The sequence below is a fragment of the Apis florea genome, unplaced genomic scaffold, assembly GCF_048593485.1.
Source record: "Apis florea isolate Af1SG1 unplaced genomic scaffold, ASM4859348v1 contig_2492_pilon, whole genome shotgun sequence".
Taxonomy (NCBI): Eukaryota; Metazoa; Arthropoda; class Insecta; order Hymenoptera; family Apidae; genus Apis; species Apis florea.
In genome coordinates this window covers 4,179,014-4,197,242 of record NW_028256593.1, presented here as the reverse complement: position 1 = coordinate 4,197,242, position 18,229 = coordinate 4,179,014, and the positions used below count along the sequence as shown (strand labels likewise).

The window sequence follows — 18,229 nt, the reverse complement described above, 5'->3', positions numbered from 1 at the left end:
CTCGAGTGTCGAAACCGGAATATTCATCTTTTCCCCGCGCCCTCCACTATATTTCCTCGCCGGGTCACACGTTTCAACCTTTTCCTCTGTTTCCGCCCCCACTACGTAGCCTCGTTTAAAGACGTTCCATAAATTCCACTTTCTACTTTTCACCTCGTCTTATCTCGACGAATGGATTGTATCGATGAGAACGATGAACTTCAACCGATACAACATATCTCATCCTTCCCGTCCTCGTATAAATCCAGAGCGAAGATCTCGCGTAATAAAACGTTCATCCAAACTGTTCTGCCGGAAACCGCTACAACGATAAATACACACCGAGGATTAATAATTGATAATCGTGTTGGCGTAGCGTTTGCGGTCCAGTTTCAACCCGTTATAAATAATAAACAATAGGAATACGCAAATTTGTTCTCCGCTCCTTCCAAACTTGTATTTCAATTTTCTTTTTTTTATATATATATATATAGCTATTATTACAATCGACACAGGAAAAACATTTACACGACGAACGAACGATTTGTTCGGCATATGTTCGACGATCCTGGAATCAGCGCCATAATTCGGTTAACAGCCGATGTCAGGGTCGGAGAGGCGGTTGTATTAAACGTCAAACGACGTTCTCGTCTTCGTCCCCGAACAGACGGAATTATGCATGCGTACGCGCCCGTCTGGCGCCGTCCCCTCGACGCCTAACCACCTACCCCCTCCTCCCAACCAATTTCTTTTAATTTCTTGGGGAATTACAACGATAAAAAAAAAAAGAAAAAAAAAGGAAGAACGATCGAGGATGATCGTCGGCCGTGTGGAACGGGCCGATAATAATCAGATCACCGATAATTAGAATATTATTAAGAGGGAAGAAAAGGGGGATCGGCGGGCAGACTTTTTTCGATAGCAGCGACGGGTGAATTAATTATAGCGCGGCCTGTATCAGTGGCAATCTGCTCGGGTGGCTTGCATGTTTCATGATGCGCCAGCCATGATAATTGAACGGCATAGCTGAGGCTCGTGTTAACCCCTTTCCACCCTGTGATAAATTCAACGCTTCGTTCCGGCCAGGCCCAGATTTTCGAAAAATGCAAAACACCGAATATCTCGCGAAACATTGTCGAAGGGCGGTTTATTATTCTCATCGAATTCTTTTATCACATTCAACAAATGCTTCGTTCCATTCGAACGATTGCTCGCTTCGTATATCTCGCCTATCCTACATTTTATACAATATAATTTAACATTCTAAGGTAGTCTCGTTGGATAACCTTCTTAAACATAAAGTGCAAAGAGTTAAATATACGATCCCAAAGAAGAATAACAAATTACTCGTAAAAAAAGAAGAAGAAGAAGAAGAAAGATCGAATTACCAAAAATTTCCAAAAGGAAAAAAAAAATCGAACGAACGAGTTGTAGGACGAGGCGAGGGAGGAAGCGTGAACAGCAAGCGTGGAGCGCAACTCGAAAGCGAGTGGAGAGAAAGTTGAATGCAGTTGCAGTGATATTCAGGCCCCCCCGGTTGAACGTCGTGCAAGGGTTGTTGGGAAGAGTGGTGAGCCAGTTTCGCGGCGACAGGGGCGAGGGGAGGGGTCAGGGGTTGATGAACAGTTTGCACGGGAACGCAGGTTGCGGCTGTCGGCTGTCGGGGCCACGCTGCAGCTACACAGAAGAGGAAGAGATAAATTGGGGGTGGAAGACGCGGGGGAGAGAAAGGGAAAGTGGAGGAGCGGGGCGAGACAGTGAGAAGGAAGCGAGCCGGGGAAGTTTTGGATCCAATGCTCCTCTTCAACTGCACCCCTCGTGACACGCATTCCTCTCTCACGTTTCTCTATATAATTATTCCAAGCCTCGTTCCATTCACTCCGACCGAACGCGTATAAGGAAAGAAAATTTGTTGAAAGTGTGTATCGTTGTTTCATGCGATAAGAGCAAACTTACGTGCTGTCTTATTTTCCATCTTCTTATACTACATCTCTATTTTCCTTCTCTCTTAACGAATAGAAATAATTTCGTGATTCAATAACGAAAAATCCAAATCATCCTCGCTTGATCTCATTACAAAACTCGAAAACTTTGAAAATAATACTTTCCATCGCCAAACTGTGTCAAATTCGAGCCAACGTCGAAAATATAGTTCGATCTAATTTGAGATAAAAAAATCTAACCATTCCATACCAGTGTATTATAAGATCCACACTTTATAAGATATATTCGCGAAGGGGTATTTTAAAAAGATCGAACGTAAACAAATATTGTGACATCGAACCAAACGAGAATCACCATTGGAGGGTTAACGAAAATGATCGGGTGAAAATGATAGCGAAATTGCCAGGAGGTTCTCTAAAAATTAATTTCTTTTTTTTTCCATCCTCGTTTCGTTCCTCGGGCGTAATAGGTTTCTCTCGAGATTTCACGAGTGGAGGAGGAGCCAAAAAGGATAAATAAAAGTCGAAACCATGGAGAATAATGAGGTTGTGTGATAATCAATATTCGAGCCACGGAGAAAACACAGGTTCTTTTACTCTGATTGGGCCCCGAGCCGGTGGTGCACGACACCGGGCTGCGGGATTAGAAGTGGCGTCGTTAATAAAAATTATACCGCGGGATGGCTTCTGCATAATTCATTCGAGGCAGGGACGGGCCGTGAATACGTATCGCTGATTATGGGCGAGGAAATATTTTGATTATAATGCGATTAACGTTGTTTATCGATTGATTCGTCGCCCTGCAGTGGTCGCCCCGTCACCGGTGGGGGAGAAGGAAGGGGACTTCATCGAGATGAAACTTAAAAAGGAGCAAGTTTATCTTCCCGGGTAAACCTCGGCCACGATCCTTTATTTTTCGAGGGGGAACTTTTTTAAAACGTTCCTCCTCGACTTCTCGGCGGATGGTCGGGCAAAGAAGAAGGAAAAAAAAAAGAAGGAGGGGGAGGAAGATCTTCTAACGGTAACTTTGCAAGGTAAATTTCCAAGGCCCGCGAACGATCTATCGTTAAACATCTTTCTCTCCGTGATACCGATTACTTTTCGACCGTCCAAATCGTTTTGGGATCGAACTATCGTTCTATTATTAACGAATAAAATCGAAAAATTTTATCACCTCCCAATCTTCGAAACGCGAATGAAATAAAATTCCTCCCGTCTCTTTTCAAAATCAAATTCTAAAACGATTCGAGAAAAATTTTCCAGTCCATAAAATATTCTAAACCTGGCAAGCTCACGTATCCACGTGAAAAAAAAAAAAAAAAAAAAGAAAGAAAGAAATGGCCCGAGAATTAAAAGAGAAAAGAAAAAAAAAGCGAGAGGAAAAAAACCGAAAAAAAAAAAAAAAAAGAAAAAAGAATTCCGAGTGCCCTTAAAAGAGGAGCACTCGTGCGTGAAAACGTTTTCCCGCGATCGCATTGATCCTGGCTGGATCACGCCATCGACTTTAATGAACGAAGAAGGCGTGAAACAGAGCTTCGTTCCAGTATTTAAAAAATCCGGTTGGATGGCTGGATGGCGGGTAAGGGAGAGAGCGAGAGAGAGAGAGAGAAAGAGAAAGAGAGGAGTCGGAAACAGACAGAGAAATTGAAACAGCCGCGCTCCTCCACGTCGACATATTATCGTTAAGACAATTTCACCGTAATGAATATCACGGTCGCATTTATGTCAACGATAAATTGAAACGAGGTGAAAAGGGAAGAAATAAAAGGCTCCACCGTTCCTCTATGAAACGAGGCGAGAGAACAACGATTAATGGAATCTCTTTGATGTCATTAAATGGCTCGAATCATCGCCGTGTGCGAGATTTTCTCTCTCTCTCTCTCTCTCTCTCTCTCTCTCTCTCTCTCTCTCTCTTTCTCTTTTTTTAAACGCAGCGTGCAAGGAACAAACTTTTTTACTCACTGATATTCGACCAGTTGTTTTCCACCCAGTTTGTTTCGTCCCTTTCCTCTCCCGTTCATTTCCGTCCATGTTCCGTTGTCGAGATTTTTTCTCTTTTTTTTTTTTTTTTTTTTTAATTTATAAATACGTTTAGAATTATATATTGGAAAAGAATGAACTACTTCTGGAAATATCTCGAAATTTGTATACTCGTCGTCGATTAAAACTTGATATTTCAGAGAACGATTATTAATTATATTTTATATTTTTCGTTCGAATTTTTAATCCCGTGTCAGGGATATTTTTCAGAATTAATTTTTCGTCTCGTTTCATTAAATTTAACATTAAAAAAGTTTGGATAAATTAACGGGAGGTTTTTAATTATTCTTCTCGAAAACGTCAAGTAAGTCTACTTGAACCGCTCTAACTCCAACTCTTGCCGTTGTAATTAAAAATAATATCAGGATTGTGAAAAAAATTTTAATTCGAAACATGGCATACCGACGAGATTTCGTTTCCCACCAATCTGGAAACAACAAAACGATCGTCCTCTTATCTCTCTTTATCGCTCCATCTCCATCTGCACAGCATCCGGCTAAATGAAATTTCCCCTGAAAAAAAAAAAAACGCTTCGAGATCTTCGTCGGTTCGAAATCGAAACACGCGCGTCAACACCGAACGATAACACTAAATTTTCTTCGACGAGAGGAGAAAGAAGGCATCCAGGCGCTCCGTTTATCTCCCATAATTTCCCGATAAACGCCATTAAACCGTCGCTGGACACTGGCTTAAATCTTTCTTTCCAACCTGGCGGAGGACAAAATAGCGGGATTCCTCCTCGAAGCTCGATAAATCCGGCGAGACATGACTCGAGTACCTTGAAGGGCCGATTCTATCAATCGACTCTCTTCGTCTCCTCCTTGCTACGTGGACCGATGTATTTCTACGATTTTCAGATTTTATCCAAAAGAGTGGGGAAATACGTCGAGGTAGATGGCGTAGATACGTGAGCCAGTAACGTTTACGCTGACTTCAAGATCTTTTGGAAAACGCGTGAGAAGATCGGTCGATAACGATGATGGATCGTGCAAATTCTTTCTATCCCTTCGAAGGGATCCCTCCGAGATCGAATTTCAAGAAGCGTGGAAATCAATCCTTTGTATTTAAGAAGGTTACCAATCAAGAGTCCCTAGAATGTAATTACATTATACATGTATTTATAAATTAATAAAATCGACCCTTGTAATCGTATCGTATTATTACATTCGAAAGTGTAATTCAAAAGTGAGCAGGTTTAGAAGTCACAAATAATCCTGTTTCGAGGAAACTTTTTCTTTTTTCAATAAATACCATCTAAGCAACTCGGGTTGATCTTTATGGTGCACTGTAGAAATAGACGATAGAATGTGAGAGCACGTTGTTGTAAAGTTTCCTCTCAATAAAATAACAAAGGGTTTAAAAATAAAAATTCCTCTCCAGATCGAGAGAAATTCTCGAAAGTATCAACTCTAACGACAATGAATAGAGGCGACGATGTTGGGGATGCGTGAACTTGGTGACGGATTCGGATTCGCGAGTCCGCTATCTCAGGCGCAGATTCGCGGGGCGGAAAATTGATCGGGAGCCGGTCCACCATTTAATTGTCGCCGATTATTCGTGCTCCAGTTTGCCGCGTCACCGGCAGACAGGAATTGGAGGGGGAGGGAGCTCGCGCGAGCATTGTGCGGACGAAAGATATCGGGCCGCTGTTTCATTGGCGTTTAATTAATTCGCTAATTAAGCCGCCTGTCCCCCGAATCGTCGATGGGAAACGATACTTATTGTACTCGCGCCGTGCTCGCCGTTTCGATCGACGTCATCGAAACCCGATTGTCCCGTTCGCCGACGCGCGATGAATCGCGGATCCGATAAAAGCGGCCGTGATTCCACCGCCAATAATTCGAGTTTGGGGGATTTTGTCGCGCGAGATCGAAAAGACTGGGGGACTGTCTTCGAGAATTCGAGAATATTGTTATATTCTGTACGATGTTATTTGATTCGAAAGTGTAATTCAAAAGTGAATGGGTTTAGAAGATAAAATATTAAGATATAAAAGTTTTATACGTTAATTCGTGCGTGAAATCATTTTAAGTTAGCTAAAAAATTTATATCGAACTCGGGGAATCGTGTGGAGTTGTTGGTCGAGCCCAGAGTTATATTTATCAGTTGTATCGAATTTGATTTTAATTTTCCCTGTAAATCTGCGGTGATTTCGTTTAATTTCTTCTTCTTCTTCTTCTTTCGTTAGAGAAATCAATCTTAAGTTAACGACTACTTGATCACTTGGAACGAGGTCATTAATTAAATTAGAAATCGAGGATGAGACAATAATCCCTGCTAACAAGAGATCCCCGATTCTTATTAAGTTACCATCGAACAAAATCAAAAGGTGGAAATCTTGCTCCATCCGTGTACCGAATTAATCGATGAATCCGGCTGGCAGATTAGCCGCCGCGAAATGAAACCAAACCGCCGCATTTGCCAATAGCGGTTAACTGCAGCGAAGGTGGAAGAATAACGCGGTTGAAATCTCGTTAAGGTCGTCTAATAGGCCACGATTATCCTCCCAATGAAGATCCCCGTGATCATTGCGCGCATATGGCCGCCAAAGGTGTGCTAAAGAAAGTGTAGTACCTTTGGTGAGAATCGTCGTCGCGAGGTGCTTCCCTTCTCGAGTAGATTCCAAAAGTAACTGACGCCAATACTGATTACGTTTAACCATCGTCGACTTCATTTCCTTTTGATCTATCGATAAAGAAGATCTGTGAAATTATCGACGAAATAACGATCGATGCAGTATATTTTTAATAAACGAATTATGGAAGTTCGAGAATGTAATTCTTGAATGAAAATCGCATTCTTTCATCTGCCGCAAAAATGCCACGAATCTATCCACGAAGAACGACGACTGCTCGCCAGTGATAATTATATTTGACTTGCACACGGTGCACGCGTACACGATTAGCGTTTAGGCGATATCGCTTTCGAATCCATAGAGAATTCCGTGTGCGCAGAGAGCTTCGGCGCATTAATCCTGCGTGGGCTCGCGCGCGAGGAGTGGGGATAATTGGCGTTGCAAGAGAGTGGCGAACGGACGGATAATAAACAGTGACCATAGTGAAGTATCGGCCGAGCCAATATCTCTGTTCGCGCGTCGTAACGTTATTAAAGCGTGCGCGACACGATGGTCTACTTAACAGTGGGATGTGGTCAATAATTCGGAGGAGATCATTAGGCGGCAATTATACAGTCCAGCTGACCGAGATAATAGCCTGGACGGCGGTGAATGGGATCGAGCTCGATGCTGTGTGCCCTGTGTGTCGTTGTTGTAATGTTAATAATTAGCCCGGGCGCGGGATGACGAAGGGAATTTCGACTCTCTATTTTCGACTCTCGATCGAAACGGAGGCCAGAGTCTCGGCGTTTCTCGCGTGTCAAGGGGCATATCGTTTAATTGGACGATGTTCTCGATATGCTCGCAAGTTTCTGTGGCATCGCGACTATATCATTTCGAAGGATAAATTCAATCACGTTCGAGGGGAGGCAATTTGGATTGGCAATAGGGAATTTTTAGGTCGTTATTGATCTCGAAGAGAAGATCGAAACGGCTTCGAATTGGTTATTTCGCTGGCTATCCTCGCTGTTCCCAGATTCTATCTTCTGTTTTTTTTTTTTTTCTTTTTCATAATTCGAGAAAATGTGGAATACGTAATAATATATCGTAATAGATATATCCTGTCCTGTGATAAAATATCCGATTCGACCATTGGATAAAAACGTGTAACGGGTAAAATCGAACCGTCTAATCGAATTATTAACTCCTTTCGACGATACTCATAGCTCTGGAATAATTAGAGTCGGCACGTAACACGGTTACGACGTTCCACGGAATAAATCGCGATGGTGGACTCGTTCGTGACGCGACTCAACGAGCGGCAATGATACAGAAATTAAAACTGGATTAAAAAGCGATACCGGCGTATAATTTAATAGCATGGAACTGGCACGCTTAATCTGTTATCGGCGTTATTTGCCGTCGTATGCCGCTGTATCAAGCCGGAAGAATTTCAACCTCTCGCGCTGCCCAATTACGACTTAAAAAATGTCATCAACCCTCTCTTTCGAAATTATTCCTCTCAAAATTAAGATCACGGAGAAAATTCATTTCCATAGCCACGTTATTATTAATTCTTCCAATTTTTATATTCTCTGCGACATTGCATCGTTTCACCGATCTGTATCCAAATCTCGATTAGCATAGAATCCAGAAAATTGTAATAATACAAAAATTTGTTTATTTCTCTTTTATAACCTAGACGTGCTATCGAAATAATTAATTAAGTTTCGAAAATATTTCAGCTTCCAGTGATAGATTATTATAACATAGCATAATTTAATAAATGAAAGTAACTTTTACGATTTTGAATATAATCAAACTATATCTCTTCCATTGCTATGTATGGTGTGAACGAAACGTCTGAAGTGATTCAAAAGACCCCTCTTGCCTCTCTGTTATCCAGCCAGACTTCTTTCCATCAGTAAGGTGAAATTGAATGGTACGAGATTAAGAAGTTGGAACGGTACAAGGGATATATCCAATTAAACGATAATTGTTTGCCAACTGCGTGCGAATATTGGAAGATTAATTATGAAAGTGACGAACGGTGTTGAAAAGCCGTTTAATTGCCTGGATAGAAATGCTACAGTTCTTGTTCTTCTATATATATATATATATTTAAGCAAAAAAAAACTTGGAAAAAACTCAGTTGGACGGAGCACAGTTGGGATGGAAAAAAAACATTTGATCTTGAAAGTTCGAATGTCGCCAAAGTTGACTGTGACAAATAGATTAATCGAACGTTGGCCGGCAAATCCCGAAAGAAAGAAAACAATGAACTTCGACATAACCAACCGTGTGCTCGATTTAACGAGGGCCCGTGTTTATCTTGGAAAGACGATTTCTCATCGAACGATCCAACTTCTCCCCTAAAACTACAATTTTTGTTGGAACTTCCTCCCCTCCCCCCGATGAATTCCCGATATCAACAAGAATATTCCCCCCTAAAGTAATTCAACACTCGTCCCCATTCATCCCCATTCCCAAACAATAATAAAATTTATACCGTCGGGGTGATGCAAAAAAATTTCTCTAAAATTCCGAAAATTTCTCTCTTTTCGAATGATAGAAAAAAAAAAAAAAAAAAAAAGAAAGGCAACGAATTATATTACTCCGCTCGCATCAACCGCCGCGTATCAACCGACCATCCCCCCCCCTCCCTCCTCCTCTCACATCAGCGCCATCCCCAACGTTTTTTTTTTTTACTTCAAAGCAAAGAATCGAAGCTTCCCTCCTCAAAGGAAAATCTCGTCGCCCCGTCGTATCCCCAACGGAGGACAAGCCAGCCATAATGGATTCACCATTCCTCGAACACAAAGGTGGCAAACACGCGTAGATAGGTAGGTAGGGCCAAGGCCTAAGTGAAGGAAAGAGAGAAAGAAAGAAAGAAAAAGACGGGAGGAGATTCGATTTCCGCGGATTTCCCTTATTTGCCCCGCTTAAAAGGCACGTTTTTCGCCTCCGTGAGTCAGTCAGCCGTCCACTCATCGAATCCTTCGCGATTGTTCGGGCTAATAAGAGGAAGAGGAGGCCTCTTCCCCCACCACCTCGACCGAGTTCTTCTTAGCCGATGGTGGCGCCGCCAGGCGACGCCGGGGAACAATGGACAGGTATGACAGAGGCGGACAAGTGTCCTGGGAATACCCATTGTTTTTCCCCGGCTGCTACAACCGCCGCCAGCGCTAATGTCCCCCGTAATGGGCGGAGAAAGGGGCTAGGTAATGCGAGCCGCACGGCTGCACCCGCCCTTCCTTTCCCTCCTTGCGTGCGCGTGCTGCAATAGCGGCTGGAATTGTCGGCTGCTTTTTGAATTTCACTCTCTCTCTCTCTCTCTCTCCCTCTCTCTCTTGGCCGGGGTAATTTCGGAGAGGCGACGGTGGATCGAGTCGTCGAGTTGGGAGGGCGGCCGCCTCGTTTCCTCGGTTGGAAAACAAGCTGTGGGAGTTTTCCAACCGGCTTTTCTATGAATTTTAGTTAGGGTGGGGAGGGGATGGCTTGATTGATCTGGGAATAGACGGATCGAGGGGAGAGGTCCGGATCCTCCTCGGCGTCTGTTTCTTCTTTCGAATTTGAATTTTATTCGTGGATGTGGGAGAGAAGGGTGAAATTTAATATCGTAATACGCGGTGGTAACGCTTTCGCCACAATTTTTATCGGATTCTTGAATTACTACTCGAAGGATTTTTCGGATTTTTCCTATCGAATTATCATCCGAGTCGAGGGTGAATAGGAGGAGGGAGGGGTCCTTGATCGATCTGGGAATAGATGAATTTTCAGAGGGCTCGAGTCGTTGTCTATTTCTTTCGAATTTTATCTCTTGATGATAGGGTGAAATTTTAATATCGTGATATAAATAATATTCGTAACTTTGAGGACACTTTTTATTGGATTGTTGAATTACTGAAAGTTTTTCAGATTTTTCTTATGTTTATTTCCTGAATTATTATTCGAGTTGAGGATGAATAGGAAAAGGGAGTGAATTTCAGAGGGTTCGAATCGTCGATGCTTACTTCTTTCGAATTTTATTTCTTGATGATAGGGTGATATAAATAATAGTCGTAATTTTGAGGATACGTTGCATTAAATTAGATGGAAGCAAGCTGTGCAAGTTTTCTGATGATTATTATTATCTGAATTAGATAGCAAATTGTGAAAGCGAAAGTAAAATTTTGAGGACATTTTTTATTAGATTCTTGAATTAATTACAAGTTTTTCAGATTTTTCTATTCGAATTATTATTATCGAGGGTGAATAGGAAAAGGGAAAGTTCGATCGATCTGGGAATAGATGAATTTCAGAGGGTTCGAATCGTCGATATCTATTTCTTTCGAATTTGAATTTTACCTCTGGTGAAATTTAATATTATAACGCAATTCGTAACTTTGCATTAAATTAGATGGAAGCGAGTTGTGAAAGTTTTCTATGATTATTATCATAGATGGAATTAGACGGATGAGAGAGATGGCGTGATCGATCTGGGAATAGGTGAATTTCAGAGGGCTCGAATCGTCGATGCCTATTTCTTTCGTATTTGAATTTTACCTCTGGTGAAATTTAATATCGTAACGCAACTAGTATTCGTAACTTTGATCGCATTTTTATTGTATTCTTGAATTACTGGAATTTCAATTCTAGTTAGATACGTAGAAGGATGGTTTAATCGTAAACGTGTGTGTTTACGAATAAATTCCGGGAAACGGCAATAGATAACTGAGAGAGAAGAAAAACGTTGCTCTGCCAATGTTGTTTTTTTCTTTCTTTCTTTTTTTTCTTTTTGGAGGAAAGTAGCGAAAGGCAACCGAAGGCTAAATCATTTCAAAAACAAAGTTAACCAGCGGTTCATTCCTACGAAGGGTTACACGAATACTTTTGATATTAGTTCGAAACAAAATTTCCGTGCTGTCAACTTTTCCAATAAAAACTTCGATCATCAAAATTAACCTTCTCAAACAGATTCCATTTATCCAATATTCCGACGAATATCAAAGGCTCGATACTTAAAAAACGGAATTCTTTTTAAGCACGCCGCTTCGCTAAACTTTCCCTCGACACACGCCTTAATTTAATCATACTTCACTCAACTTGGACCACAACGTATGTCACTTACATTTTCCACGCTTCGCTCTTTTCGAAGAAAAATGGCTGATTGAAACAGCAATTCTTTTAGAACGAAAAGACTCGTATTCCTCTAATTCTCATCCTCTCGATCCATAAAGAATCCAGAATGATGATGAGACGACATTCGATGAATCCGAATCTGAAAAAAAAAAACCTGTTGCAACCTGTCAATGTGGAATATCACGTCACGAATAATAAGCTCTTCTCAAAAGAAACGTACGAAAAAGAAAACAGTGCGTTAATTACCGATGAAGACGTCGTCTCGGGCCAACACGTGTCGAGTAAAGGATGCTCGAGGGTATGAAAAAGGAAGATGGGGAAAAAAGATGGTTTAACTACCGACGACGATGACAGTCTGAAGATTGGACGTGGCAGAAGAAAAGAGAGAGAGAGAGAGAGAGAGAGAGAGAGAAGAAAAAGGAAGAAATTCAGAAAGCTTGTAGGAATGTTGGTCGGGGATCCAAGAGGATTGGAGGCTTCTATTTGAGGATGTGCGCGTCGTTAGTCGGCGGTTCTTTAAAATGCAAACCGTGCGACATAACTAACCACTTCTGGGAGCCATGCCCGGGTCCAGACGTTGGGAAAAACGAGCAACATCGGGCGGGGAAAAATAGAAGCGTAACAGAGTTCGAGCGGATCGCGAACCAGCGCCGTGTATTTTTATATCGACTGGGTCACTGCACTTTCTGCCAGAAGATACTCGAATCATTATTCGTACATTGTAGCATCGAGATTAACTTAACATCTGGGTACACGTAACAATTTTACCCGATTTTTTTTTTTTTTTGGCTCGCAGAAGAAAAGATCGCTAAGGAAACGCGAAGAATAAAGGTAGTCGATACTAATTTTTTGAAGTTTCAATTTTGATTGAATCGAAGCAAAATCGCTCGTCGTAACTTTCGAATAATCGTTTTTCATAATTCTCATAATTTACACGTTACGAGTAATACGAAGTGATTTTTGTATTAATGGAATTATCGTTTCGAGGATGGAGTCAACTCGAAGCGTTTCTAAATCTACAATTAACGGTGATTTTAAGAAATTTTAAATTATAAAGTAATTAAATTTCAATGCTTCGAATTGTGAAAATTTTGGAAATCGATTGAAAATAAATCACTTTATATAACAGAAACTTTTTCAAGATGAATCGTGAATATTTCTCACTAAGAATTTTATGATTATAACTATACATATACGAGAAAATATATAATTGAATTCGACAAAATCTCGACCATTAACTGTGGCACTCTATACGCGCCGCTTCATCCACTGAAATTAAACTTTAAACCAGAAAAAAAAAAAAAAAAAAAAAAAGGCCTTTATAATTTGAAACTCTAACGCTATTAACGGACCAAATTTAACCGGTGTTTTCCAATTTTAGTGGCAATTTCTAAAAATAAAATCCACCATCTCTCCTCCTGCTCCTCCTCCCCCGCCGATTCACAATTCCAATTAAAACGTTGCCTGGTCGGCCGGCTGAAAATATCCCGGTTTAGCGCCTCTTTAACTGCCATTTTCATCCGGGAACGTTGAGCAGAAATCGTGGAAACCCCGATTCGGATTTATTTTCCAATTGTTTCCGACCGTTGATCCGCTTCAACGCCTTTCAAGAGTTTTTTCGTTTCGCGAAGAATTTTTCCCTCACCTTTCAGAGAGAGAGAGAGAGAGAGAGAGACCTCCCCTTTTATCTCGAATGTATAAATTAACCGGTCGTGAAATAATAACCGGCCACAGCAACTATAATTTGAAACGTTTGAAGCGAAACAATTTCGAAACCGAAGCCGAGCGAGACGAAACGAAACGAAACGTTGGTTGGTTTTATGGCAAGTTCAAAGCTTTGCTACGTGTCGACAATACGTGACGATATTCCTCCAGCCACCTCTTTCACTTTGCTTCCAAACTTTCCTCCTACGCCCATCTATTTCCCTTCTTACGCTTCCCCTCCTCCCCCTCCTTCAACATCTTAGCAGAAGACCTCTTGGTCTTGGTTTGGAGAATGACCTCTCCTCCTCTTCTAAAAATTTTATTATTATTTTTATTCCTTCCTCCTCCTCCTCCTCCTCCTCCTCCTCCTCCTCTTCTTCTTCTTCTTCTCTAGCAATTTAATATCTCAAATTTATCCGCAGAATAATAGAGATTGGTTGAAATGTTTCTCCAGAAACTTTTCCACGCGAGCTCGATTAACCTGGCCGTTGTTTCCACGAAGGGGATCGTCGAAGATGAAGAGAGAGGCCGGTGAGAGGCATGTTCTGAACTGGGTCGACGATTATCCCGTAATACGCGTAACCAACGATAAAGCAGGTGGCTGCATTACCACGCTCGAGAGATTCCACGCTCGAGGATCGCGGCCAAATCGAATGGAATACTTTCAATCGGTTACACAGCCTTACTTACTATCACCCTCTAATATTGTTGACCCGAATCCCGGTGTATATTCGCGCCAACTCTTCCCAATTTCTTCGTTTCCGGTTAGATGGAAAACGCGACTTTTGCCACGAATTTACGCGGATTAACCGAGTTTCCGGTTAGCTACGATTCCGATTCTTTTTGCTCCGATTTGCTTTGCTGGATAAAAGAGAGAGAGAGAGAGAGAGAGAATGAATTTGCGAGAGCGAATTCCTTCCGCCCATCCCTGGACTTAATTACACTCGCATCGACATTTCACCGTCTCTCCTTTGGGACGAGAAAAGGTTTTTGATCTCGAATTTTTTTAAACGCTCGAAATGGATTTTCTCGAAGCGGATTAGAGAGATTAATTTTTTTGTTTAATTTCTTACATTTGAACGAGCGCGAATAACAGGAGGGAAGGAATAGAGTTACGATATAAATTAAAAAGAAGGAAGAAGCGTCCAAGTGGTCTGGAATTAAAATTTAGGAGATACAATAGGGTAGATAGGGTTATATTTATATCGAGTAATTGAAGAAGTTCTCTGAATCGAAACATCGTGTATTTCACATCGTCTAATACCTATGTGTTTGGCAAAATAGAAAGGAAAGCTTCGAGAAAAGCTTAAACTGTTCGATCTAACGCTTACGTTCGGCAAAAAATATTATACAAGAAATAGTTCTGATATCTAGATTATATATTCCATACTCTGCCATTTTTAAATTTTCTCATCATTGTTCCACAAATCTCCAATTTTTTCACATCCTCTAATGATCCTTCCATTTTCTACTTCCTAAAAATCCACGACGAAGTAGCAGGGTTTAGGAATGAAGCACAGCCGTGATAGTGCAAAAGTTTCTCGATATCAAACTATCCAATCTTACACCTATGTTAGGCTAAATATTATACAAGAAATACTTCGAAATCTGACACTGAGATTCTATACCCCTGATATAACCTAACTACAACATCGTTAAAAAATTATTACTTAAAATCCAATTAACAACATAGTTTCCCCATCGCTGTTCTGCCATTTTTGTTATCGATTCTAATAATTTCTCCCATTTCCACTTCCTAAAAATCCGCGACGAGTAAATGATGAGGCGATAGATTGGGAGAGAAGCACACAAGATACCATGATAGTGCAAGAGTGCAAAGTTTGGATCTCGATTTCTCGACATCGAAATCCAATCTATCCAATCTTACGTTTGGCAAAATATTATACAAGAAATACTCCAAAGTATTGACACTGAGGTTTCATACCCTGATATAACCTAACTACAACATCGTTAAAAAATTATTATTTAAAATCCAATTAACAACACAGTTCCCCATCTACAATTTTTTACAAATCCTTTTTACAAATTTATCAATGAATCTCTCCTTAAACCCTTAATTCCCGCACCAACCGAGGCACAAACTCCAACTTGCTAAAAATCCGCGAGACGAGCAAATGATAAAACGATAAGTTGAGGTGCGGTGGAAACGTGGAGAATTTGGGAAAGGCGCATTCGGGGCGGATTAAGGGGCGAGGGAGGGAAGAAAAACACGGCGCGGATCATTGGCGGGAGATTTGGAGGAAAGCGGGGCGAGATTGGGTGGGAAATCCTCGGGAACATTACCGAATCGGTACGCGTGGCCGCGTGCGGGTTACACGGCCGCGCGGAGGAAAACAAAGAGGAAAAGGGATCCTATGAATTCGTGAGCGACTTCGGGTATCACGTTCCCGGACGTTTCCTTCGCTCGTACGGGCTCACGTGTCCCCCGCCACGCTCCCTTCCCACCCAAAAACCCACCCCCGTGTTTTTATCCGCGTTTTTAAATTCGAATAGGAATTTTCTTACGCTCGCCGCAATTCTTTTTCGCCGAGAGAGAAAGGCACGTCTCGTATATCCTTATTTAACCCGATGACATCATTTTTGAATACCGATCGTTTTGAAGTCGGATTTAAATACTCTACCAGTGGGGTATTGTGAGCATGATAGTTTTTAAATAATATAAATAAAATCCCAAAATTGTGCACGCACAATAATACTAAAAGATTGAACTCACAAATCTCGTATCCTTATTAACCCAATGACATCATATTTAAATACTGATTGTTTTGAAATCAGATTAAATACCCTACCAGTAAAGGTATTGTGACATGATAGTTTTTAAAAAGTCATATGAAATCAACCAGTAAAGATAAATTCCAAAATTCTGCATGCATAATACTAAAAGATTGAACTCACAAATCTCGTATCCTTATTAACTCAATGACATTATATATTTAAATACCCTACTGGTTGCTGTGAAGTCAGATTTAAATATCCTACCAGTGGAGTATTGTTAGCATGATAATTTTTAAAAAATCATGTGAAATCAAAAGATTAAACTCACAAATCTCGTATCCTTATTAACTCAATGACATTATATATTTAAATATTCTACTGGTTGCTGTGAAGTCAGATTTAAATATCCTACCAGTGGAGTATTGTTAGCATGATAATTTTTAAAAAATCATGTGAAATCAAAAGATTGAACTCACAAATCTCGTATCCTTATTAACTCAATGACATTATATATTTAAATATTCTACTGGTTGCTGTGAAGTCAGATTTAAATATCCTACCAGTGGAGTATTGTTAGCATGATAATTTTTAAAAAATCATGTGAAATCAAAAGATTGAACTCACAAATCTCGTATTCTTATTAACTCAATGACATCATATATTTAAATCAGTGACATCATATATTTAGCCTACTGGTTGTTGTGAAGTCAGATTTAAATATCCTACTAGTGTGAGCATGATAGTTTTTAAAAAATCATATGAAATCAAGAATAGATAAAATCCCAAAATTCTGCATATATAATAATAAAAGATTGAACTCACAAATCAGCTAGTTGATGAATTATTGCGTATGGTAGAAATGGTATAGCAACTTAACGCGATTACAGGTGAATTTCTTAGCTAACTTAAAATGATTTCACGAATTAACGTATAGAACTTTTATATTTTAATATTTTACTATGAATAAAGAATGAAGTATGAAGAAAGAAAATTCGTTGAATATTAAAATATCTATATTGTTGTTTCGTGCGATATTTTAATAACAAAGCAATTATCAAGATGCATCCTCCACTGGCTTTAACCAGTAGAAATAATTTCGTTATTTAACAACGAAAAATCAAACTCATCTTCCCTCGAACTAATTCCATTGCACGTATTCCGAAACTCGAAAACTTTGAAAATAATATTCGACAAATATATAATTCCACACTTTATATAAAATTATCCATAAAGATTACTTATTTTGAAAAGACATAAATAAATATTGTCGTTCGAATTGCAGCATCGATCCAAGAGTCACCACAGCGCCAAGGATTAATATGATAATTAAATTGGATTACACGCGTTTCTTCTATAAGAAGAACGAAACGAAAGAGGAGAAGAAAAATTGAAAAATATATACATATTTTTGAAGATTTTTTCGACTCGACAAATTGATCGAACATAAATCCTGGCCTCAAACGAGGATTATTCGGCGAATTGAAAATTTAGAAGAGAGCGGCGTGAATACGCCGCGGCGCCGCTCGCAGAATGTTTGCCGCCAGCCGCAGAATGCGGAATTTATCAAGGGCCGTGGTGGAAGAAGACACCTCCCCTCTTCCTTTTCCCTCGAAACGAAGGAAAATTTTAGCGAAAAGAGAGAGATATGAATTTTCATTGGGAGGTCGGACGATAAATTCTCCTATTATGTAGATAATCGGCCGACGGAATTTACGTTTCCCCGCGAAACGACACGAAAACGAAGCCGCGAATACGTTTGCCCCCGCGTTTTTAAACCCGCTCCTTTCACGCGTCCACAAAATCATCTAAACTCTGCTCTCCACCGAATTGAAATCTCGAGAAGGAAAAATTCGACAACGAAGATTCTCTTTGTAAATATTTTTCATCCTTCCCTACCTCTTTAATGTTCAAACGTTCGAATGTACGAAGTGTGTTAATTAATACACTCTTTGCAGGCTCGACCCGAAAAATTGGTGCAGAAAGACACGAGGTTTCTTTATTGAATCGCAGACAAAGAGAGAGCAAGACGTAACGAAGATAGACTCTCGCTTCAAACTTGCTTAATAAATAAATTTCGTATATAAAATTCGCATGAAACGTATACACTTAACCCATCCATCGAGGAGATCGATGACAAAGATCAAATTCCAAA

General features: G+C 40.4%; 1 protein-coding gene and 1 long non-coding RNA gene across 7 annotated transcripts in view; one reads left to right on the top strand and one right to left on the bottom strand.

The window, feature by feature from the left end:
* LOC100870268 (uncharacterized) overlaps nt 1–18,229 on the bottom strand; it is a 400,411-nt gene that overhangs the window by 192,718 nt on the left and 189,464 nt on the right. Inside the window, exon 4 of one of the 6 annotated variants that reach the window (XM_086906263.1) lies at nt 11,627–11,776. The exons of the other annotated variants lie outside the window; for them this stretch is intronic. The gene's annotated coding sequence lies outside the window, so the exon portion shown is untranslated. The remainder of the gene's footprint in view (nt 1–11,626; nt 11,777–18,229) is intronic. 6 annotated transcript variants of the gene reach the window in all.
* On the top strand, nt 9,285–18,132 carry LOC147657943 (uncharacterized). The gene is made up of 3 exons (XR_015291622.1): nt 9,285–9,359; nt 17,360–17,948; nt 18,033–18,132. It is a non-coding gene; the product is annotated as an uncharacterized LOC147657943 (long non-coding RNA).